Source organism: Pinus tabuliformis, chromosome 2_2, assembly GCF_031772625.1.
Source record: "Pinus tabuliformis cultivar Carrire ecotype Pingquan chromosome 2_2, CPIR1, whole genome shotgun sequence".
NCBI classification, from domain to species: Eukaryota; Viridiplantae; Streptophyta; class Pinopsida; order Pinales; family Pinaceae; genus Pinus; species Pinus tabuliformis.
This window is the reverse complement of record NC_142300.1, coordinates 711,958,054-711,985,219: the sequence shown is the minus strand read 5'-3', so window position 1 is coordinate 711,985,219 and position 27,166 is coordinate 711,958,054.

The window sequence follows — 27,166 nt, the reverse complement described above, 5'->3', positions numbered from 1 at the left end:
GGCATGCCTACCTAGGGAAAAAAAGGTCCCCTGGTCTGCTAGGGGCTGATTCTTGGAATCGGCCCCCTTATTTGCGAGGGGCCAATTGCGGGAATTGACCCTCGACAAGCCATGGGGTGATTTTAGGAATTGACACTTGACATTCTAGGGCGTTGATTCCCAAAATCACCCCCGCCCCCCTGCCCTGCTGGGGCCTGATTCCGGGAATAGCCCCCAACAAGCCAAGGAGCCAATTTTGTGAATCGGCTAGGGGGCCCTTTTGTGTTTTTCCCAGGGCAAGCATGTTCATGATCAGGCGCGCCTACATACAGGAAGTTCATGTGCGTTGGCACGCCTAGCTATGGATATGCCCACCCATGACACCCACCCCCACGCCCTAGCTCGCCTAGGGGGTGAGGGTCGATTCTGAGAATAAGCCCTCACCCCTTGGGTGGGCTGGGTCACAGGTGTGGGGGGTGGAGGGGGCTGCATGCAACACCCCTCCACCCCTTACCCCAATGGCCCAACTAACCCGGGGAGTGAGGGATGATTCCCACAGTCCCCTCCAACCCCCACCCTTGCAACCCAGCTCACCAAGGTGGTGAGGATTGATTCTGAGAATCGGCCATCACCCCTTGGGTACGATGGGCGCGGAGGTGCATGTTGCGGGTGGGCATGCCCGCTCACAAAACTGTGCCTGTGGGCGGGTATGCCTATTTTTGGGCATGCCCGCCTGGGACAGAGGGTTCCCCCCTGGTAACCCACGGGGGTGATTCTGAGAATCGACCCCTAGCCTACGATGGGGCTGCTCTGTCCCAAGAAAACATGCCCACAACTCGGAAGCTCATGTTGGAAATAATACTGAGAGGGGGGGTGAATCAGTATTATCAGGTCAATTACTTTTCATTTCTCAATCAGATTTGTATACACTACTTCAGTTAGTAAATACTGTGTATGTACGCAACTTCAGTTAAGGAAACAAGCGTATATCAACAGACTTGTAATTTAAATTATTCTTCAGATGTTGATCATTAATCTGTGTATCAAACTATATAAACAGTAACCAGTAACAGTGAAACAGAATAGGCAATCACAAATAAGAACACAAGATATAAGGTGGAAACCCAATGTGGGTGAAAACCACCTGCTACAATTTGTCTCTATATTCTTTTAATTAGAAAATGCTTTTTACAATGTTTCTGTATTTTTGTAGTCCTTTACCAGTACGCAGGTTGCTACCTGCAGAGGGCTACAACCCTATCTCGTTCTCTAGCTTCTCCTGGAAGGGAGTTACAACCCCCTTAGCTCTTGTACTAGCTGAATTACTAGTACGTAGGTGTTGACCTATAGAAGGCTACAACCTTCTCTTTTCTTCCAGGGACCACGTTTCATAAATTTTGAGACTGGATCCATGAATAATATTAATTAAGCATCAAGTATATTTGCATCCACCAATCTCTTTGTACAACCCAATACTGAATCAAACAATCACTTCTCTGTATGCTATACCTAGAGAATAATAACTCTAACCAGACACCAATCCTGAACCCAGAACACTGGAGCAATAAACAGAAGTAGCTAAAACATATATCCAAGAGACGTACGCTACTTCAATGTGTACCACCTGCATGCATACGCTTCTGAATCAAGCCCAACCTGTGTATACGCAATTTATATTTACAGAAACATCATGTATACGCGCCTTTGCTTCGCTGAACCTGCGTACAAATATATAAAAGATAGTTCACTCTTTCAAATATTCAGACATCACTTATACCCAAATTTTCAGATTTATAGATCAAGTAATGCGCCAAATATAACAGATCAAAAATACACAAAGATACTACTATTCAAGTCTTGAGTTTTGACCCATCAATAAGACTTATCCATCTTCTTGCACTCAGGTTCCTCCTTGATTCAGATTTAGCTATGCACCATTAACCAATCACCAGTATTCCAGATCTTGCTCTTTATTAGATATTCAATACTTTAGTCAATACTTTTGTCAAATGATCTTCTTCCCTTTTATAGTCTTAGGCCTTTCTCAAACCATGGTCCAAAACCATTGAGAACCAATACTAGGGACCCAATACCTGGGTTCAACACTTTGGATGCAATACCAAGGATCAAAACCATAGGTTCAAATATGTCGGAGTAAATACCATGGACCAACCATAAGTTTTCCCACATGTACGCGCTTTTCTTTGCATGAAAGTGCGTGCATACGTATACGTGCCTTTTGATCGGTACACCTGCGTGTATACGTGACTTTGTTACGAGGAACCTGTGTATACCTCAAGTTCTTTCATTCTGAGAGCCTGAGCTGTGATATGTCATTTGAGTGAGTTGCCATCAAGGACAACACCTATGTCATAGAGAAAAACCTGTGTCATAATGTCAACAATCTCCCCCTTTGGACTTGATGGCAACCCCAAGTCACTCAAAGTCATTCTCCCCCTTTGACATCAAGGGAAAAGGGTTATGCTCCCCATGAATATATGCAAAATTTTCTGCTCTGCTGTGTTTTCCAAGCTCCCCCTGACTGTAGGCAAGGTCTGCAAGAAGATGACTTTATACATTATAAGTGACCTTCCTACCACCAAAGACTCATACATACATCCATCTCCCAACCAAGTGGGGATTGACTCATCTACCCAACCAAGTGGGGATACACCAAGAATTTACACATGATAAAAACAAGAACATTACTTCATCCATCCCAGGCATAGTGGGGAAACCAAGATAGGCTGTTACATGACCTTGATAAGAAAAGAAATACATGACATAGAGACGAAATATCTACAGCAAGATTATGACAACAACTATCATCAGTAGCATCTGTCAATCATCATTCAAACCAGCAACCATGTTCTCCCTTTGCACCTATTCCACCTAAAATCAAAACAACTCTGAATGTGAACCAAGATCTTCTAAGATAATGCCAACAATGCATTATTAGAAGAATATATGCTCCCCCTGAACCTGTTCCAGATGGTCTCTGTCAGACCCATATCAGACTCCTTTCATCCTGAGCTTGGCCCACTGTTTGTCTTCAAACCAACATATATGCGACTGTACCCACATAAACCGACGTATGTACGTGGATCCTTCTCATGAAAATTGCGTACAACCAATTGAACTAGACAAGATTCAGCAGCAAGATGATGCATCAACTACCCCCAGCTTTTGTGTGAGGTATTCAAATGTCTCCCTGGGCAGTGGTTTGGTGAGTATATCAGCAACTTGTTCCTTAGAGGGAACATACTCCAATTTAACCTTTTTTTCAAGCACTTGTTCCCAGAGAAAATGATACTTGATAGGTATGTTCTTAGTCTTTGAATGCATGACAGGAGTCTTTGAAATACTCATTGCACTTGTATTATCACAAAAAATGGAGATAGGTGGAGTACAAGTGATTTGCATGTCTTTCAATGTTTGCATCATCCAAAGGAGTTGTGTGCAGCAAGATGCAACAGCTACATATTCTGCTTCAGCTGTAGATAATGCAATTGAACTTTGTTTCTTGCTGAACCAAGACACTAATCTAGGACCCATGAAGAATGCACCACCACTAGTGCTTTTTTTGTCATCCATGCTTCCTGCCCAATCTGCATCTATATATGCATGAAGTGTGAGATTTGTACCTCTAGGATACCATAACCCATAGTTTTGAGTTCCTTGAAGATACCTGAAAATTCTCTTGACTGCTTGAAGATGAGTTTCCTTTGGGTTTACCTAAAATCTTCCAACTATTCCCACTGCATGGCTTGGTCGGGTACTTGTTAGATAGAGCAGACTACCAATCATGGATCTATAGGTTGGTTGATGTACTGCTGTTGATTCATCATTTGCGCTAAGGTTGCATCCTATTATCATAGGGGTACATACTGGTTTCAAATCCTCCATCCCATATTTCTTCAAGATCTGCTTGAGATACTTGGTTTGTGATAGAAAAATACTGTCTTTGTTTTGTTGGACTTGTAAACCAAGAAAATATGTGAGCTCACCAAGCAGAGACATTTCAAATTCTTTTTGCATCACCAAGGCAAATTTTTGACTCATGTCTTCTTCATTGCTACCAAAAATGATATCATCAACATACACAACAAGTATTAGCAACTTATCATTGTCAACCTTTATATATAGATTGCTATTTGTTGATCCTTTTGTAAAACCTTGCTGATGGAGGTATTTATCCAAACGATAATACCAAGCCCTTGGAGCATATTTAAGGCCATAGAGAGCCTTTTTGAGTCTGCATACAAGCTTTGGATCATTTCCAAGGATAAACCCGTCTGGTTGCTCAATATACACTTCTTCATCCAAGTCTCCATTCAAAAAGGCAGATTTCACGTCCATTTGAAATACTTTGAACTTCTGAAAACTAGAAAGAGCAAGGAACATTCTTATAGCCTCTAGTCTAGCAACCGGTGCAAAATTTTCTTCAAAGTCTATACCTTCTTGTTGAGCATACCCTTTACAAACAAGTATGGCCTTGTTTCTAATCACATCTCCACTTTCATTCAGCTTGTTTTTGAATATCCATTTTTTCCCTATGACATTCTTATCGTTTGGTCTAGGAACCAACTCCCAAGTGTCATTCTTTTCAATCTGATCAAGTTCTTCCTCCATGGCCTTGACCCAGGCATTCATCTTTGTATGCCTCTCTTACATTTTGTGGTTCAGTGAAGGAGAGCAATGCTAGATAACTTGAAGCTTCTGAAATGGTTCTCCTTGTTTGTACACCTGCCTCTTTCTGTCCCAAAATTTGAGTTTCTGGATGATTCTTCTGAATGTCACTGGATGGAATCTTTTCTTCTATCATTATCTGTTCTTCTGGTGCCTCATGGGTTTCTTCTTCATCATGAATCTGGTTTGATGTTGAAGAATATTCCTCATCATCTTCAAAATCTTCAGATTTTACTTGTCTAGGAGTGTTTCCTTCTTCATCAACCACTACATCAATACTGTCAACAATTTTTCCAAGTCTTTTATTGTAACACTTATATGCTTTGCTGTGGGGAGAATAACCAAGGAGAATGCCTTCATCTGCTCTAGGTTCAAACTTGCCAAGGTTTTCATCAGTCTTTTTGATGTAGCATTTTCTTCCAAAAATTTTGAAGTATTTTACCGTGGGAGTCTTACCATACCAGAGTTCATGAGGAGTTTGAGTGCTGTTTACCCGGACGTTAGTCTTGTTGAGAATAGTAACTGCAGCAAATGCAGCTTCACCCCACAAAGTTGCGGGAGTTCCAGACTCATCAAGCATAGCACGAGCCATTTGTTGAACTGTTCTATTCATCCTTTCCACTACTCCATTCTGCTGAGGAGTTCTTGCAGCAAAGAATTCCCTTCTTATTCCATGTTCTTCACAAAAATCGAAAAATTCATCCGAGGTAAATTCCCCTCCTCGATCAGACCTGAGACATTTGATTCTACGATCTGATTCGTTTTCAACCAAGGCTTTGAATGATTTGAACTTATCAAAAGCTTCATCTTTATGCTTCATAAGTCCTATCCAACACATCCTGGAAAAGTCGTCAATGAATAGTATAAAATATTCTTCTCCTCGAGGTGACCTTTTCCTAGATGGACCACATACATCAGTATGGACAAGTTCAAGTGGCCTGCTGGCTGATCCTTCTTTCTCAGGGAAATTTGTTCTGGTTTTCTTACCAAACTGACATGATTTGCATATTGTATTGTCTGGAATTCTGATGTCGGGGAGATCACGAACCGCCTGATATTTGCATGCTTTCCTTATTTGAGAGAAGCTTAGATGCCCCAATCTTCTGTGCCATAGCCAGTGTTCATCATTCTTGCTTAGATAGCATTGTTGTTGTCCTCCCTTGAGTATGTATAGATTATTTGGTGTTCTTATGCCTTTGATCACTATTTCTCCTATATCAAGCTCATGAACAATACATCCATTTGATCAAAATATTACCTCATTTCCTTGATCACACATTTGAATGACACTTACTAGATTATGTTTTAAGCCATCAACATACATAACATTCCCAGCTTTGACCTTTTCTTTCAGAAGAATAGAACCTTTACCTTTTATGAGAGCAGGGGTGTCATTTCCAAATGAAACCTTCTTTTCCTTTTCTAAGGCACTATATGACTGAAGTTTCTCTTTATCACTTGTCATATGTTTCGAGCATCCACTGTCAATGTACCACTGATTTTCCTGTCCTTCCGCATATAAGGCTATCCCACATCTTTCTGGTTGCAGTTCTTTCTTTCTCCATGTTTTGGGACTCAATGAAGCTTGCTCCTTTTGAGTTGTTTGCCGAAACCTACTCCTGCATTCAGAATCTTCATGACCAAAGTTGTTACAAATAGAACATTCTATTTCATTCTCAAGAGCAGAAAAGTTATTGTAGGTCCTTTTCATGATCCCAGTCATACTCCTTTGTTTTTGAGCTTCTCTAGTCATGATGGTCTTGTAGGCAACACATTGAGCAGCTTTGTGACCAAAGTTATGACAAGAGAAACATTGGCCATTGAAGAAATTCCTGCGATTATCAAACCTACCGACCAAATGATTGTAGTTTCCATTGACATCCATTCTTGAGGCAAATTGAGAATGATTTACCTGTGGTTGGTTGTAGCTTTTATTCATCCTTGAAGTAGATTGCCCCCGATTTACTTGATAATCTTTGTTCATTCTTGAAGTAAATTGTCCCTGATTTACCTGGTGATCTGTATTATCCCTTTGTTGGTGATTGTCAAGTTGTTCACTTCTCCTTGCTGCATCAAGATAAATTTCGGAAGTGGATGGCTTCTGTGCTTTCTTCTGTGCTTGAGATGCTTCTTCAGTATATCCAAGACCTGTCTTGATTAGAGGAGAACACTGCACTTTGATAATCTCATCTAAAGTTTCAGATCCTCTAGCAAATTTAATATTAAGAGCTTTTGATTTCTCAATATCTTTTCTAAGTTCCACAACTTCACATTCTAACTTTTCATTTTGTTTTTCTCTTTCAGCAAGTTGGAATGTCAGAGTATCTATAATCATGTTCTTTTCTGGAGTATCATTTGTCGACGCGTTTCGAACCAACTAGTGTGGTTCATCGTCAAGACAAGTTGAAGAAACAGATCCAGCTTAGCATGATAAATAGCCTGAGCAGAGTCTCCAACGGCTAGATTGATTAACGGCTAATTTTGACCTTAGGAGTCAGGTCAAAATTATAATTTATTAATTTAATATTTTTACTATTTTTATTATTATTTTTCTATGGAAATAAGTTAAATTAGGTAAATGGTTGGTTTTAAAAAGGAATTTATTTATAAAAATTAATAAATATAATTATAATACTAGGTTATTAAAAGTTAGGATTAATCATTTCAATGATTGATTTGAAAAGAAAAGAAAATTTATTTATTTATTTAAATTATTTAATAATTAATATTGGTATTATACATATATATTTTTATACTTAAAATCATAATAATAGGTTGACGAGTATTTTTATTCAATCATAATTTAATGGTTAGTTTATTCAAAAAATGTTACATTAGTTAGAAAATTAGTTAAAAATAATTAGATTAGAATTTCAACGTAAAATTAGTTATATAAAGGACCTTAAGGTAATGTAAAATATATATATAATTAATTGAAAAGGGAGCTGATTTCTAAGTACTATCAAAGTTAAAAGCAAATTGGAAAAAAGTAATATTAAAATTTTAAAATAAATAAAAGGGAACAATAATTAAATAAATAAAAATCAGTTCAAAATAATGTCAGTTAAAAAAAATAAAAATAATAATAAATAAATAAATAAATTAAATAATAATAATAATAAAAAAAATAAAAAAATAAATAAAATAAAATAAAATAAAATAATAAAAATAAAATAAAGAAATATAAATAATAAATAAATAAGTAAATAAATAAATAAGTAAAAATGAAATAAAGTAATAATAATTAAAAATAAAGATAAAAGAAAAAACCTAAAGAGGAGGGCGGAAAAATGACTAGGACGAGAGTGCAGGGACCCAACACCCACTGACTTTCCAGCCATCCTCTCTATTGAGATTGCTTGGTCTCTTTTCAATCTCAAGCGCTTCCCTAAATTTTCGATGATGGAAATACGAGACCTTAGCAATAACACTAGCCTCCTCAAGACAAACATGATGATTGGTTTTCTCAGCATGTTCAGCTAAAGCGGAAGACTTAGCTCTCTTATGCCTAAGATCTACTGCGAGCTCGCTAATCCTTTGATTAATGGAGCGACCAGTCTCCCCAATATAGGGGGTCCCACAGGAACAAGGGATCAGATAAACGTCCTTCATGTCCTTAGGGTCGATCGGATCCTTCACAGATTTGAGGGACATACGAATGGTGTTCAGGGGCCTAAAGGTCACAGGGATACTATGCTTCCTGAGAATCCTTCCAATTATATCGGTGGTCCCCTGAACATACGGAAGATGGACACCAGGAATTCGCTCTTTCGGATCTTAGGCATAGGAGATCTAAGTCTTCCGCTTTAGCTGAACATGCTGAGAAAACCAATCATCATGTTTGTATTGAGGAGGCTAGTGTTATTGCTAAGGTCTCGCATTTCCATCATCGAAAATTTAGGGAAGCGCTTGAGATTGAAAAGAGACCAAGCAATCTCAATAGAGAGGATGGTTGGAAAGTCAGTAGGTGTTGGGTCCCTGCACTCTCGTCCTAGTCGTTTTTCCGCCCTCCTCTTTAGGTTTTTTCTTTTATCTTTATTTTTAATTATTATTACTTTATTTCATTTTTACTTATTTATTTATTATTTATATTTCTTCATTTTAGTTTTATTATTTTATTTTATTTATTTATTTATTTATTATTATTTATTATTTATTTTTTTAACTGACATTATTTTGAACTGATTTTTATTTATTTAATTATTGTTCCCTTTTATTTATTTTAAAATTTTAATATTACTTTTTTCCAATTTGCTTTTAACTTTGATAGTACTTAGAAATCAGCTCCCTTTTCAATTAATTTTATATATATTTTACATTACCTTAAGGTCCTTTATATAACTAATTTTACGTTGAAATTCTAATCTAATTATTTTTAACTAATTTTCTAACTAACGTAACATATTTTGAATAAACTAACCATTAAATTATGATTGAATAAAAATACTCGTCAACCTATTATTATGATTTTAAGTATAAAAATATATATGTATAATACCAATATTAATTATTAAATAATTTAAATAAATAAATAAATTTTCTTTTCTTTTCAAATCAACCATTGAAATGATTAATCCTAACTTTTAATAACCTAGTATTATAATTATATTTATTAATTTTTATAAATAAATTCCTTTTTAAAACCAACCATTTACCTAATTTAACTTATTTCCATAGAAAAATAATAATAAAAATAGTAAAAATATTAAATTAATAAATTATAATTTTGACCTGACTCCTAAGGTAAAAATTAGCCGTTTATCAATCTAGCCGTTGGAGACTCTGCTCAGGCTATTTATCATGCTAAGCTGGATCTGTTTCTTCAACTTGTCCTGACGATGAACCACACTAGTTTGTTCGAAACGCGTCGACAAATGATACTCCATGTGATTTTCGCTGAAAAATCTCTCACAATCTTGATATGGATCACAGAAGCCTGAACTCTATAATGTTCTTTTCTTCTAAGCAAATTTTGAGTATAGAAATTTCTTCATAAAGACCTTCTTCATCTATAGCATCCAAGAAATCATCATCTTCAAAGGCCATCAAAAGTCTATAGTCATTACCTTGTTCATCTTCATCACTATTTGAAAGTCCATCACTGTCTTCATGTGTGTAATAGCTCTTCTTACTTACATTCTGTTTTCTGTTCCATCTAACTGGTTCCTTACCTTTGTCAAGCTTATCTTTATGAGGACACTTGGCAGCATAGTGACCGACTCTTCCACAAGAAAAACATTTGAAAGGTAACTTACCTCTGAATCTTCCAGAACCCCATTGAAGGTTCTTGACAAAATTTGATTCTTCCTCTTCTTCCGATATATGTCCTGAGTCATTGTAATCTCCTTTTCCTGAGGCTTTGAATGCGGCTTCTCTCTTGTCTGATGGTCCCCCTTTTCTCATTTCGTAAGCGGTTAGGATTCCGTGTAGTTGTGACATGGTAAGGACCTGTAGATTTTGTTTTTCTTCTATGGCAGAAACTTTTGATTCAAACTTAGAAGGCAAAGATATTAGAAATTTTTCAACCAACACAACTTCTTTTATTTCTTCACCCAAATTTTTCATACAATTAACAATCTCATCTATACGTAGGAAATAGTTAGCCACACTTTCATCATTGTACATTCTGAGATTTTCATATTGAATTCTGAGTTTGAAGTTTTTCCCGTTTTACCTGATCATCTCCTTCATAGCTTAGAACGATCAAGATTGTCCCATATTTCTTTTGTGGTTTTGAGTTGCATAACCTTGACGAATTCTAATTGAGATAGACTCCCTAATAGAGTACTGATAGCCTTTGCATTTGTTTCATACTACTTCTTACCAGCCGTATCTGTAGGAGTTGCTGAAGGAAATGTGTATCTTGTTTCCACGATATCCCAGACTTCCGTACCAAGAGATTGAAGATATGCAGTGATTCTTACCTTCCAATAGACGAAGTTGCTCCCATCAAAAATTGGTGGCCTGATCGAAGCTTCTTTCTCATAATTGCTCATGATGATGGATCTATCTTCAAGCGATCAAGCTTCTTCTGAAGGACCTGCTCTGATACCAATTGTTGGAAATAATACTGAGAGGGGGGGTGAATCAGTATTATCAGGTCAATTATTTTTCATTTCTCAATCAGATTTGTATACGCTACTTCAGTTAGTAAATACCGCGTATGTACGCAACTTCAGTTAAGGAAACAAGCATATATCAACAGACTTGTAATTTAAATTATTCTTCAGTTTAGTCTGTGTATCAAACTATATAAACAGTAACCAGGAACAGTGAAACAGAACAAGCAATCACACATAAGAACACAAGATATAAGGTGGAAACCCAATGTGGGTGAAAACCACCTGTTGCAATTCGTCTCTATCTTCTTTTAATTAGAAACTTCTTTTTACAATGTTTCTGTAATGTTGCAATCCTTTACCAATACGTAGGCAGCTACCTACAGAGGGCTACAACCCTCTCTCGTTCTCCAGCTTCTCCTGGAAGGGAGCTACAACCCCCTTAGCTCTTGTACTAGCTGAATTACTAGTACGTAGGTGCTGACCTACAGAAGGCTACAACCTTCTCTTTTCTTCCAGGGACCACGTTTCATAAATTTTCAGACTGGATCCATGAATAATATTAATCAAGCATCAAGTATATCTGCATCCACCAATCTCTTTGTACAACCCAATACTGAATCAAACAATCACTTCTCTGTATGCTATACCCAGAAAACAATAACTGTAACCAAACACCAATCCTGAACCCAGAACACTGCAGCAATAAACAGAAGTAGCTAAAACATATATCCAAGAGATGTATGCTACTTCAATGTGTACCACCTGCGTGCATACGCTTCTGAATCAAGCCCAACCTGCGTATACGCAATTTATATTCACAGAAACAACGTGTATACGCGCCTTTGCTTCGCTGAACCTGCGTACAGATCTATAAAAGATAGTTCACTCTTTCAAATATTCAGACATCAGTTATACCCAGATTTTCAGATTTATAGATCAAGTCATGCACCAAATATAACAAATCAAAAACTTACAAAGATACTACTATTCAAGTCTTGAGTTTTGACCCATCAATAAGACTTATCCATCTTCTTGCGCACAGGTTCCTCCTCGATTCAGATTCAGCGATGCATTGTTAACCAATCACCAGTATTCCAGATCTTGCTCTTTATTAGATATTCAATACTTTAGTCAATACTTTTGTCAAATGATCTCCTTCCCTTTTATAGTCTTAGGCCTTTCTCAAACCATGGTCCAAAACCATTGAGAACCAATACTAGGGACCCAATACTTGGGTTCAACACTTTGGATGCAATACCAAGGACCAAAATCATGGTTCAAATATGTTGGACTAAATACCATGGACCAACCATAAGTTTTCCCACATGTACGCGCTTTTCTTTGCATGAAAGTGCATGCATACGTATACGCACCTTTTGATCAGTACACCTGCGTGTACACACGACTTTGTTACGAGGAACTTGCGTATACCTCAAGTTCTTTCATTGTGAGAGCCTGAGCTGTGATCTGCCATTTGAGTGAGTTTCCATCAAGGACAACACCTATGTCATAGAGAAAAACCTGTGTCATAATGCCAACAACCCATGATTGGTCCCACTGCGCCCACTACTAAAATAGTGGCCCTGTGCTTTCTAGGGGCTATTGGGTAAGCCTGGCTCATGTCAATTTTTAATTTGTAAAAGGAATCTAAATTTGGTTAATAAAAAGTTAATTTTTTTTACTAGAATGTGGTTTTTTTCTGGTATTCTATGTGAACATAACAACTCAAATTACACATAACTACTAGTAAACCTATGGAAGTTTAAGACCTACACTCAACAAAAGGAAAACTAACCTTTCAAATGTGATAATATCTCATTGAATGTGTTTTCAATAACAATGTAGTTGCTCCACAAAATCTCTCCACGTATTTTAAAGAAACCTCAAAAAGTATTGATGTGATGTGAGGAACAGTGATAATGAAATTTATGATATAGTGGAAATTACGGATTTTTTTTAGTCCATGGTGAATGTGGTATTAATTTTTTTTATACAAAAAATTAATATATAAATCGTGTTATGGCGATATAGTAATTTATTTTAAATGTGGGATAGAAGATATAATAAAAATTAAAAATATATATATATAATTTAAGTAAAAGATTAATTTAGGTAAAAAAAATATTTTAAAATTTTAGTTTAAAGATTTAGTTTAAACGATTAATTTCATGAGAAAATTTTAGGTAGATTCTTTTAATAAATTGTAAAGGAAAGATTTAGAGGGAAATACATGAAACAAAATGTTTGCAGGGAAAATTTTTGGCTAAAATATTTGGAGGGAAATTTTCATTCTTTAACCTATATATTATCATTAGAAGAGAGTGCATTTGTATCATTCAACCTCTTCTGTTTGAATGCCATGGATTCTTCTGATAGTGAAGTTTCTCTTTGTGAAGCATCAACATCTTTGTTGTGTAACAACTCTATTCATATTGATGAATATAACGAAAATTGTTTCACTATGAATAGAGAGTCAAATCTTCCACTTAGTCCTAATCCTAATGAATATGAGAACATAACTAATGAAGGGCAGGATGAAGAGTTTCAAATAAATAAAGAGTCATTGTTTCCAATTAGTCCTAATCCTATGGACTATGAGAGGAACAATGATGAAGAGCATGATGAAGAATTTCAAATAAATAGAGAGTCACAATTTCCACTTAGCCCTAATCCTATGGACTAGAGAGTAGTAGTGATGAAGGCCAAGATGAAGAATTTTTAATAAACTGAGAGTCATAGTTTCCACTTAGTTCTAATCCTATGGACTATGAGAGTAGCAATGATGAAGGCTAGGATGAAGAATTTCCAATAAATCGAGTCACAGTTTCCACTTAGTCCTAATCCTATGGACTATGTGTTACAGGGAAAAGTGTCTACACAGAATTTTCTATCCCACTAAGGTGTGATAGCTACCTTAGAAACAAACAAAGTAAAGCTACTTTCGTTTTTCCTTTATGAAGTATAGATGAGAGAAGAACGAAGAAGACCAACCTCTGTCTTGTGCTAATCTCCTAGTTCGATTCCTCTCTCTCTTGATAGTCTTTTGCTACTTGTTCCCTTGCACGCCCAGCTTCACCAAGTACCTGTAAGATCACAGTAGCATAGCACTATACAAGAACATGGATCTATAATCATAAACAATCTAGGATCAGATGTAAATTGACCATACAAATGCAGCAAACATGAATGACACAAGAGTATGGAGGAAAACTTGAATAGCTTTTATTGATAAACAAGAAAGAGCCAAGGGGAGTTACAACCAGTTGTTCTGACCCAGCATCATCCTCTCAGCAAGGAAGCCCCTCTTCACCTCATACAAAGCTTAGATCACCCAACAATCTGATGTTGTCTCAAGAAACCAATAGCAATTCCTTACAATATGCAAAATTCTAGCCTCTGGATCTCTGGGATGAGGGATCCATATATAGATATCTGTAAGGGGGATGAGTCAGCTTGTGATTTGATTAGTGTCTTCCCTCTGATAGTTCTTGCTTCCACTTGGAGATTGATGATCTCTTACTCATCCTTGGTCGAATTCAGAGAGGCAAGTGTCACAGGAGAAGTTTCTGGAAGTTTCCATGCCTCTCCACCTCGCGGAATGACACTGCCATTTGTCACTTCTCACCCATCACACCCCATAGAAGGGATTTTTGAAATGCAACGCACCCACACAGTGTGTTTAGGTGAGATGCAACGCACTTTGCCTATGGGGCAGCTGAAATGATCCTGTTTTGACCAATTCTGAGCAGTTTTTCATGGAGAACTTCTAGGAGAAGCTGTAATTAGTCGACCTTGTTCCTTTAGGGGTTAGAACAACACTTTTAGGGACTTAGGAGCCCTTGGTTTATGTACATTTCATGCTTGGGGTTGTAGTGCCCAAAAATGTCTATAACAGTTTCCCCCTAAAGCATGAGGTCGTTAATCTTTTGATGTCGGGTGAAATGCTTTATTATGAGGATCTGAAGTTCTTTCAAGCTAGGAGGAGACCTGTAATAAGATACAATGCAATACATTATCTTCATAATATTTTCATGATCTAGTTGAGGCGGGCATTCCCATGCTCAGCTTCATAAATTCATTTTCATGTACATAGGACAGACAATCGTCTAAGTGTAGACTGATGATTCTGATAGAGCCATCATCCCTTTGATTGGATGATTATCTGTGCAGCAATGATGTACAATTGATGTCTTTATTTCCATAAATATATATCGCAGCCCGGATGGATGAAACTCGATCTGGGGTCTTCAATCTCGCTTGATCTTCACTCGAAGTACAAGTCTATCCATGCGAGAGATGTTCTGGAGTCGAACATGGAAAGACATCGCCTGATTACCAGCCGATGATGTAAGCTGTCAACAGGCGCGAGAGGAATCACCGATAATGATAATGACCCTCAAGGTACTGCAGTACAATTCACGTGGTCTGAATAAAGGACTTGGCGTCAAACACCATGCAAAATCTTTCAGTCGAAGGTCATTGATGTAAACCTATCGCCGGAAGTGAGAAACTTGCCATTGAGGCATGCAAGCTTCAAAGTACTGAATGGGGTGTTCCTAGATCGACTTCTTGGATAATGAGCTGATGTCAACAAGAAGCGATCCGTCACAGGAGGGCCTTAATGAATCCCACATCAATGACACGAAACGGAGAAAATGATTTTAATGGAGGTGAAAACAATCTGATGACATACGTTTCAGGGTGGCGGTCATGAAAGAATGGAGTATGAATGTATTGTAGCGGGTGAGACACAAGTGAAATCTCTGAATGACTTCTCTTGAACATATCGGTGACACTGACATGATGGATTGGTAGCATTACCCCAAATGTGGATGGTGTGATGGGACCATGGCGATGTGACCGGTGAACGAAACAACCCAACCCGACTTGGATGCGGAGTGAAAGTGTCATGTTCAAGAGCGACTTGCTACCAACAAAGTTTCTTCAAGTTTTCTTCCCAATTTTTCTCGAGTCATTGCTGACCAGTACCTCTTTATTTTTGTCAAACCTGAGGAGGATAACATATGCTTGTTCTATAATTTTCCCTTCGTGTTATAGACAATTTTGTGCCTTACAGCAACAAGCATGAATTGTCAATAATCCAAGGGATCCAAAGTTCCCTAAACATGATGTTCCTACCCCTAGAGGAACAAGGTCAGCAAACCAACAGCTCTCAGATCAGTTCTCCACCTGAAAACACTCAAAAACAAGCAATCCTGAAATCAAAGCAGGTGCTCCACTAGGTTTCTGCGCTGAAACTCAGTTGCTCCATGGTGTACCTGCGTTACAAAGCAAGTGGGAGAAAGGCCACCTGCGCTGAGCGAGATGGGACAAGTGGCACAATGAGTCATTGCTTTGGAATCTTCCAAAAATGACACTTGGATCAGGGATTTCGCCTTGTGATGAGTCAGAGGCTCTGTTTCTCCAAGTGGAAGCAAAGTTCACCAAGTGGACTCAAGAACTGAAGATCAACTAAAGATTAACTGAAGAGAGAGAGGACACAAGGCAGCTACACATCAGTTGCAAGCTGACTCATCCTTTCTCAATTCATCTATATATTGAGCTCTCTCCTATGAGCTCAGGAGGCTGGAATTTGGTGCAAAGTAATGATATGCTGTTGGTTTCACTATAGAGCTATTGGGTGATTGTTTGAGAGAGGTGAAGAGGGGAAATTCTTTCTGCTGGGAGGTGTTGCTGGATTGGAGCCTTCAATGGTTGTAATACTCTCAGAACCTTTACTTCTTCATTAATAAAAGCTATTGAGGTTCTTCTATGTGCTCTTGTTTCAATAATATATTGTGATAATTACATGTTTGGTTTACACTAATCCTTGAACCAGTTATGATTGCATGCTTCTTGTAGTTTCCTTCTTTGTTATTTTGCAGGATCTCATTGTAGCTGGGCCAGCAAAAGAGCAAGGAGCTGGGAGCAAGCAGCCAAAGAGAAGAGTTTGGATTCGACATTAAGCGCAAGGCAACAGTTAGTGCATTTCTCCATTCTCTTTTGCTTTCATAAAGAAGTAAACCTTAAGTAGTTTGTTTTACAGTTGTTGCTAAGGTACTATCACCCTTAGAGTGGGATAGGGTCATCCGAGTCGGATACTTTTCCCTACAACAAACTGGCGACTCCACTGGGGATCGTATCCGTTTGATTGTGTTTGTAGTATTTTGCTATTCATTTCCTGAACAAAAGAGTACCAAATCGAAAAGCTTTTGACTATATCAAAAGCGAAGTAGAGGGCAGCTACTCTAGCTCATTTCTGAGCAAGTTCATGATTTGAAGAGCTGATCTACAAGGATCCTTGTAAGCTCTTAGTGATAGCTTTTCACCTTCCTAATCATCCCTTTGAGTGTGCTTGACTGATTGTCTCTGATTTGAGCAAAAACTATGCATTTTTGAGAAAATTATGACCCGGAAACTGTGAAAACGCAAGTTTCGTTTTCCAAAGCAGGTAGTACACAGGCTACCTGCTTTGCAACGCAGGTCCCGAAGGGGCTACCTGCGCTGAGAGCCAGACTGGCTGTGCAGCACCTGCGTTGGCCCAATTTTGCCTAGTGCTGTTGGGGTTTCCTCCTTTTCTCTTGCCTGTTTTCACCATTGATTTGGCTGCCAGTTACCAGTCTTGCACCTGTTCTGAAACCAATATTACTTGCCATCATTCTGCCTCTGTTATATAACGAAATTGTACTTGTTCTTTGTATTTCTTACTCATTTACAATTTCCCATAACGAAGAGTAAACTAGTCTTGCTTTTGGCCTCTTAGATCTGAACCTGTGTTAGGCATTTTGCTGGTCTAAAGAGTTAGCTCGTTTGCTGTCCATAGCTGATTAGTCATTTTACTTTCGTCATTATGGTTTGATTTCATGCATTTCCAGTGATTAAGCAAGTAAATCTTAAGGTGTCTTTTGATTTTGGACAAGCTTGTTTATTTTCGCTTTAAATCGAAATCAAAGTTATATAACAACTTTCTTTTTGTAACCCATCCACATTAAGAAAGGGAAAAGAAAATACATGCATTGTGCATTTTGCATTTGACTGTTTGCTTGACGATTTAGGAAAAATTTGCATTTAGTGTGTGCTCTATGATCTGTGAGAAAAGATTTGCCTTTCTCTTCCCTCAGTAGTTAAGGTTTTCAAAGTTGAAAGATTGAAAAGTTTGCTTCTCATCTTAGACTGCATTCAGGAATTTGTTATATACATCTCGTGGTGATCCTTAAAGGCAAACTGCTAAGCAAGATCAACATTAAAATAAATCCAATTTACATAACAACGCTTTGTAACATAACGCAAACACATAGAGGTCTAGGTAGAGACGTGTTCCGGCGTCGTTAAGCATAGTGACTGTCGATCTCTACGAAGGTGGGTGATTCCTCCTGAGAGTCGGTGGCACTAATACGGACTTGTGCTCTCACGTACCGTCGAGTATATATTGGGAGACCCCTATAGGAAATTATCCTTTATCCATAGGAAGCCGTGTCGGCCGCCCTACTGATCGCGATGCAGTGAACACAGCATTCACGAAGATCGACCACCCGTACCGTAAAACGTATTCTGTGGTTTCGCGAAAAGTTTGGCACACCCTCTGCCTAGAACTCCAGAGAAGTTTCTTTTGGCCTTTTTCAAACTCTATAACTGAAAAAGTCCATCCGAGCATTTGTCACTTCGGGCTCGTTAAAACATCGAAGGCGACTAGAGTCATCTTTAGCTTTTTCTCGACTCTTAAAACATGAAAAAGCAAGTTTGTGTCTAAAAGCGTCGTTAATAAAATTTATTTTAAACGGAACATAATCACCTGTTATTCCCACGTTGATCTTTCAGTTGAAAAGTATGGAGCCCACCAACCAAGGAAGTAACCTTGGTGGAAGTCCAAATCCCTTCTCCTCTTGGGGAGATGTTGGTGCGCCTCATATGGCCACATTGTCACTTCCAGGATTGACAATCGGCCTACCTGTATGGCTCTTTTCAACTAATGTAGTCCAGATCGCCACTAATCCTGAGCAGTCGAATCAACAGTCAGACCAGTCTAAAACTACCCACCAGCCTTCCACTTCTCACAATTCTTCCTCTGATCCTTCATCTTCACAAGGTAGAGCCGGCAAAAGTCAGCCTCCCATGGAGAAGAAGGAAAAGAAGAAAAGAGAAAAGAAGCAGAAGGGGCCTATGGCGAAGGCGACTGGGGGCAAGCAAAAGACAGCTGACAAAAACCCACACACTGCACCGACCGGGCCTAAATCGCCATGTGTCATTTGCAAAGGGACCCACTTCCATCGTGATTGTCCTTGTATTCCCCGGATACTAAGGGACTGGTCCCCAAGGTTGCACAATCCGGTAGCATCAACCTCTGGTAGTCATGTTGATTGCAGTTCGTCAACTAGCGAGAGTGAAGGACGAAGAGGGAGACCAAGATCACCCTGTATGTTGTGTGAAGGCGATCATGCCATCCACCGATGTCCATTCTTAGATGAGGCAAAGAGAGTTTTGGAAGATCGTCCGGTTTCACCGTTATGACTTCCTCCTGGATACCAAAAACTCGCGCCTAATCCCTCGATAGTTGAAAATCCAGCTGACCCGCTCAAGTGGTCGGCTGAAGTGTCGGTCATTGAAAATGAACCTACTGAATCCAGACCAGACGAAAGTCTAAAGGTCGAAACGGCAGTCGACCCGGTTCTTCCTTTAGAGGTTTCATCCTCCAATGACTCCGTCATTGAAGACCCATCTTCAAATGACACCCTCACTGAAGAGGATAAGGATGACACCGTCCATATTCTTTTCATCAACACAGACTCTGATGAGCATCAGGGCAATGCGCCCATTCCTTTATCGCAGGAAGGAACATCGTCAGGGTCGTATCCGGCCGTATATTCGGTCCCACCACCAAGCAACCTAGTTGTATCCTTTGATTGGAATCAACTAGGCAGACCCCGGTTACCAGCCAGTATCCCATTCAGAATCATAGTCCAAATCTACAGAATGGTGATGGCTGGAACTGTCATTGATGAAGGGGCATCTGTGAGTATCCTTTCCTCTATTGCTTGGAAAGCACTGGGTTGCCCGACGCTTTTACCTGAGATGAGAAATCTATCAGGTTTTGATAAAGGAACCAGTCACCCGTTAGGGATTCTCCCCAATGTTCCAATTACATTGAAAGGGAAAACAGTTCATATGAACATCATGGTCGTCCAGGGACCCTTAGTTTATAACTTACTCCTTGGACGAGACTATATATATTGCATGGAGGCAATAGTGTCCTCGCTCTTTAGAGTCATGTGTTTTCCGAACGAAGGAAGAATGGTCAAGCTCGTAGACCAACTTTCATTTCCAGGATCACGCATCGCAAATAGTCAAATACCATCCCTTAACGGTTTATTCACTCAAGGAATGCCACCACCCCCGGTTCTACTTCCCGATGAATGCGAGTAATTCGGAAAGAAAGAACTGGGACCCAGGGGGCATGCACCCTGGCCTGCCTTGGGCAGAGGAAACCTTGGGTATAAAGTTAATTTCCGCAGAAGAATGGACTAGTCCGTACCCCGTCCGAAAAAGGAAGAGAGGGTGTACTAGAATAAAATTCTTTTGTCAAAGTTATGTGAAGCGGAAGAATCGCTCCCTTTGTCTAAAAAAGTAGGCTCTCCTAAGGAGGAGATCTATTTGTGGCAGCAAGTAGGCACCATCTTTGAATGTCAAGCCTCACCCATTAAAACAATATGTTTTGAAAGAGAGTAGGGGCAGTCTTCAAAGAAAGAGAGGAAATTGCTGCAACAAGTAGTCACCATCCTTAGCAACCTAATGATAGACATCGCCGAAAAGAGAGTTTGGTTTGCGGCAGCAAACAAAACCATTTTTCGGATAATAAGTAAGAGGACAGAATCTCGAAATTATACTTTATACCTGGGGACATGCAAACCTTTTGGAGTGCAAGCGCGAGACGACTATTTATTTTTTAAATTTTTAGGTCCTCCCTTTAAACCCGTAGGTCTAACCCGTTAAACTCGTAGGATTAGCCGTTTCCAGCTTGCATAAAGAAAGGATGAAAGGCAAAAGTTAAAACCTGCCAAATTGGAGTAATTAGTGAGGTATCGCTCCTTAAATAAGATTACCTCACCTAAAGCATTCCTTGTATTAAGACTGGTATAAATTGAGCAGTTTTAGCAATGTTCATGCTCGTTAAAAAATAAACGCAAGAATTGAGCAGTTTTAGCAATGTTCATGCTCGTTAAAAAATAAACGCAAGAATCGAGCAGTTTTTGTGTAGAGTTCATGCTCGTTAAAAAATAAACATAAATTGTGAGCAATCTTTCCCTAGCAGTTCAAGCTCACTCAGAAAAAATGAACCGGTAAATAACCATTGAGAAAATAAACCTTTGAAAGCCATATTAAAAGCCCTTGGTCGTGTTTATATGCCATCACCTCCATCCGTTCATTTTGGCCAATCGTTCATCTCCATATGTGTGTTTACCCATTTTGAGGAACAGTTGCGAAGAGTGATTTCACTTAGCCATCCTTGTGACACTGCCGTGATTGGAAAATTCCAACCTGTACCTGGAATCTGCTGCTATCCCCGTTTATCACTCGTTCCTCAAAAGACGAGTCTTCTTTGAGCTCTTTTCACTGACTCGTAAAATATGAAAAGTTTGCCGAGTTTTGGCCTTCCAGCTCGTTAAAAGGACCGGAAGAGCTATCCCTCCTCTAGATTTTAATCTTTTTGGACCTGAGGGATTATTGCACAAAAAGATCGAGCGCTTGTTTTGTTCGGCTCGTTAAAGAAATCGAAAATTCATCCCTTCTGTATGGTTTTATACTTTTTCGGACTTAAGGGATTAGAAGACGAAAAAGGAATTTTGGAGTTAACTTTTCGTACCTTTTCAGACTCTCGAAAAATGAAAAGGACCGAGTTTTCCTTGTCGTTAGACTCGTTAAAATGATTAAATAGCGACAAACTTGTCTTTAGACGAGAACGAGTTTCCCTATCGCTAGGCTCGTTAAAACATAGAGATGGGCTTGCCCGAAGGGCAGGTTATAGAACAAGCATATGTTATCCTCCTCAAGCTTGACAAAAATAAAGAGGTACTGGTCAGCAATGACTGGGGAAAAATTGGGAGAACCTCACAGCATTAATGGTAGCAAGTCGCTCTTGAACATGACACTTTGTCCTCCGTATCACATCGGGTTGGGTTGTTTCATTCACCGGTCTCATAACCATGGTCCTCGCCACACCATCCACAATTGGGGTAATGCTACCAATCCATCACATCAGTGTCGTTATATGTTCAAGAGATGTGGTTCTGCAAAGAGTCAACCGTGTCCCATCCACTGCCATACATTATCCTTCATCCACTTCATGACCGCCACCCTGAATCATACATCACAGTTTGTTTTCACCTCATCACAATCACTAGCTCCGTTCCGTGTCACTGATGTGGGATTCATTACGGCCCTCCTTTGACGGATCGCTCCTTGTCGACATCAGCTCATTATCCAAGGAGTTGATCTAGGAACACACCCTTCAGTACTTTGAAGCTTACATGCCTCAATGGCAAGTTTCTCACTTCCGGCGACAGGTATACATCAATGACCTTCGACCAGAAGATTTTGCATGGTGGTCGATGCCAAGTCCTTTATTCCCACCATGTGGATTTTACTGCCGTACCTTGAGGGTCATCATCCTTATCAGTGATTCCTCTCGCGCTTGTTAACGGTTTACATCATTGACCGGTAATCAAGCGATGTCTTTCCATGTTCGACTTCAAGAAATTCTCACATGGATCGACTTGTACATCGAGTGAAGATCGGAAGAGATTGAAGACCCCAGATCTAGTTTCATCCATCCGGGCTGCGATATATATTCAGGACATAAAGACATTTGATATGTACATCATTACAGCAGATGATCATCCTTCTCAAAGGATGAAAATTTCAGCAGAGAATTATCAGTCTACAATCAGACGATCGTCTGTTCTATGTACCAAAATGTATTTATAAAGCTAAGCATGGGAATGCCCGCCTCAGCTAGATCATGAAAATGTATGAAAAATAATGTATTGTATTGTATCTTATTACAGGACACTTCTCAGCAGATTGAATGAACTTCGGATCCTCTCAATAAAGCATTTCACCCGATAAACGACCTCATACTTTAGGGGGCATCTGTTATAGACAATTTTGTGCCTTACAGCAACAAGCATGAATTGTCAATAATCCAAGGGATCCAAAGTTCCCTAAACATGATGTTCCTACCCCTAGAGGAACAAGGTCAGCAAACCAACAGCTCTCAGATCAGTTCTCCACCTGAAAACACTCAAAAACAAGTAATCCTGAAATCAAAGCAGGTGCTCCACTAGGTTTCTGCGCTGAAACTCAGTTGCTCCATGGTGTACCTGCGTTGCAAAGCAAGTGGGACAAAGGCCACCTGCGCTGAGTGAGATGGGACAAGTGGCACAATGAGTCATTGCTTTGGAATCTTCCAAAAATGACACTTGGATCAGGGATTTCGCCTTGTGATGAGTCAGAGGCTCTGTTTCTCCAAGTGGAAGCAAAGTTCACCAAGTGGACTCAAGAACTAAAGATCAACTAAAGATTAACTGAAGAGAGAGAGGACACAAGGCAGCTACACATCAGTTGCAAACTAACTCATCCTTTCTCAATTCATCTATATATTGAGCTCTCTCCTATGAGCTCAGGAGGCTGGAATTTGGTGCAAAGTAATGATATGCTGTTGGTTTCACTATAGAGCTATTGGGTGATTGTTTGAGAGAGGTGAAGAGGGGAAATTCTTTCTGCTGGGAGGTGTTGTTGGATTGGAGCCTTCAATGGTTGTAATACTCTCAGAACCTTTACTTCTTCATTAATAAAAGCTATTGAGGTTCTTCTATGTGCTCTTGTTTCAATAATATATTGTGATAATTGCATGTTTGGTTTACACTAATCCTTGAACCAGTTATGATTGCATGCTTCTTGTAGTTTCCTTCTTTGTTATTTTGCAGGATCTCATTGTAGCTGGGCCAGCAAAAGAGCAAGGAGTTGGGAGCAAGCAGCCAAAGAGAAGAGTTTGGATTCGACATTAAGCGCAAGGCAACGATTAGTGCATTTCTCCATTCTCTTTTGCTTTCATAAAGAAGTAAACCTTAAGTTGTTTGTTTTACAGTTGTTGCTAAGGTACTATCACCCTTAGAGTGGGATAGGGTCATCCGAGTCGGATACTTTTCCCTACAACACTTCGGGCAAACCCATCGCTATGTTTTAACGAGCCTAGCGATAGTGAAACTCGTTCTCGTCTATAGACAAGTTTGTCGCTATTAATTTTTAACGAGTTTAACGACAAAGATAACTCGATCCTTTTCAATTTTAGAGAGTCTGAAAAGGAATGTAAAGGAAACTCCAAAATTCCTTTTTCGTCATCTAATCCCTTAAGTCTAAAAAAGTATAAAACAATACAGAAGGGATGAATTTTCGATCCTTTTAACGAGCCTAACAAGACAAGCGCTCGATCTTTTTGTGTAATAATCCCTCATGTCCAAAAAGATTAAAATTTAGAGGAGGGATAGCACTTCCGGTCCCTTTAACGAGCTGGAGAGGCCAACGGCTCGACAATCTTTTCATATTTTACGAGTCAGTTGAAAAGAGCTTAAAGGAGACTCGTCTTTTGAGGAACGAGTGATAAAATTGGGTAGAAGCTGATTCCAGGTAAGGTTTGGAATTTTCCAATCACGACAGTGTTACAAGGATGGCTAGTGAGATCACTCTTCGCAGCTGTTCCTAAAAAAGGGGTAAACAATCCAATGGAGGTGAATGATTGGCCGATACAGAGTGGAGGTGATGATGAGAACACGACCAAGGCTTTTAAAGGCTGAAGTACTACATTCACGATGATGATTTACCGGGAAATAGTTCATTTTTTAATGAGCTTAAACGTGGGGAGAAACATTTGCTCATGACTTACGTTTATTTTTTAACGAGCTTGAACTATGTGCTAAAACTGCTCGATTAATCTAGTCGTATAATAAGAATGTCCCATTTAAAACCGGCAATTTTTAGAGTTTTTCCCCACATCCTTTCTTTATGCAAGTTAGGAAACGACCAATCCTACGAGTTTAAAGGGTTAGAGGACCTACAAATTTTAAAAAATAAATAGTTTCTCTTCGCTTGCATGCCAAAAGGTTTGCATGCCCCCAGGTATAAAACAGAGTTTCAAGGTCACCTTTCAAATCACCAACAAAACATTTGTTTTATCGGGAAAGGTATACCTCTTTCGGGTTACCAAAGATTGTTCTATTCGCACCGCAAACAAAACACTTCTTCGACGATGTCTACCGAAATAGACAAAGGTGAGACAATCCACTCACATAACTTTGACGAAAGAATCTTATTCCAGAATAACCCCCTCTTCCAATCACAGACGGGAGTACAGACTAGTCATATATCTCTCGCGGAAACCTACCCTATACCCGAAGCTTTCCTGCCGAAGCAGACCAGGGTGCATGCCCCCTGGGATTCAGTCATGTCCCCCGAATCACTCGCGCTCATCAGGTGGATGGACTGGGGATTGATGAGACATTCCTTGTGTGAAAAGACCATTCAAGGATGGTATATGACTATTTGCTATGCGTGATCCGGGAAATGAAAGCTGGTCCATGAGCTTGACCACTCTTCCTTCGTGCGGAAAACACATTACTCTAAAGAGTGAGGAGACAATCGCTCCCATGCAATAAATATAGTCTCGTCCAAGGAGTAGATTATAATCCAGGGGTCCTTGAACTACCATTACGTTCATTTGAACGGTTTTCCCTCTCAACGTTATGGGCACATTGGGAAGGATCCCTAACGGTCGACTGGTTCCTTTGTCGAAACTTGTTAGATTTCTCATCTCAGGCAAAAACGATGGCGAGCCAAGCGCTTTCCAAGTAGTCGAGGAAAGGATACTCACAGAAGCCCTTTCATCTATGATGGTACCGACCATAACCATTCTATATATTTGAACAATAATGCGGAATGGTACACTAGCCGGTAAACGGGGTCTGCCTAGTTGATTCTAGTCGAAGGAAACAACTAGGTTGCTTGGAGGTGGGACCGAATAGACGGCCGAGTACGACTCTGACGAAATTCCCTCCTGCGGTAAAGGAATGGGTAAATTGCCCCCATGTTCATTGGATTCTGTGCTTATGAAAAGAATTTGGACGGTGTCATCCTTATTCTCTTCTGTGATTGTATCATCTGAAGACGGAACCTCTGAAGGCAAGACCGGGTCAACTGCCGCCTCGACCTTTTGACTTTCGTCTGGTATGGGTTCAAATGGTTTGTCTTCAATGATAGATGCTTCAGTCGACCATCTGGGCGGGTCAGCCGGGTTTTCAACTAGTGATGTACTCGGCAAGAGTTTTTTATATCCAGGAGAAAGTCGTAACGGTGAAACCGGACGATCGTCCAAAACTCTTTTAGCCTCGTCTAAGAAGGGACAATGGTGGACGGCATGGTCACCTTCGCACATTTTACAAGGAAATCTATATTTTCCTTTTTGTCCTGGGGCTTCACTTTCACTAGTCGACGGTGTGTTTTCAACATGATCATCAGAGGTTGACAACACCGGGTTGTGCAAACGAGGAGACCAGTCCCTTAAGATCCGAGGGATGCAAGGACAATCTCTATGATAGTGGTCTCCTTTGCAAATGACACATGGCGATTTAGGCTTGGTCGGTGCAGTGTGTGGATTTTCGCTAGACGATGCTCGGTTGCCCCATTTCGCTTTTGGCTCCTTCTTCTTCTTCTCTTTCTTCTTCTTTTCCTTCTTCTTCTCAGATACTTGATTTTGGCTTTACCAGCCCCATCAAGTGAAGAGGAAGGAGGAGAGGAAGAATTGGAGGAAGTAGAGGGTTGGGGGGGGGACTCTGGATTCGTCTAGTTGCTGACTCGATTGTTCAGGAATTGCAGTGTTCTGAACGACAGAGGTTGAGAAGAGCCATACGGGCAAGCCGATTGTCAGTCCTAGAAGCGACAATGTGGCCATATGGGGTGCACCAACATCTCCCCAAGAGGAGAAGGGACTAGGATTTCCTCCAAGGGGAACTCCTTGGTTGGTGGACTCCATTTTCTTCAACCTAAGATCAACGTAGGAAAGGGTGATGATTATTCCGTTTAAAATAAATTTTAGACGCTTTGACACAACTTGTTTTTTCAATTTTTAAGAGTCGAGAAAAAACAAAAGATGACTCTAGTCGCCTTCGATTTTTAATGAGCCTGAAGTGACAAGTGCTCAGATGGACCTTTTCCGTTAAGGAGTCTAAAAAGGAACGAAAGGGACTACTCTAGAAATCTAGGTAGAGGGATTACCAAACCAATCGCAAAACTGCAGAATACTTTTTACTGTATGGCAGTCAATCTTCCCGAATGTTGTGTTCAGTGCATTGCGATCGATAGGGCGGCAGACACGGCTTCCTATGGATAAA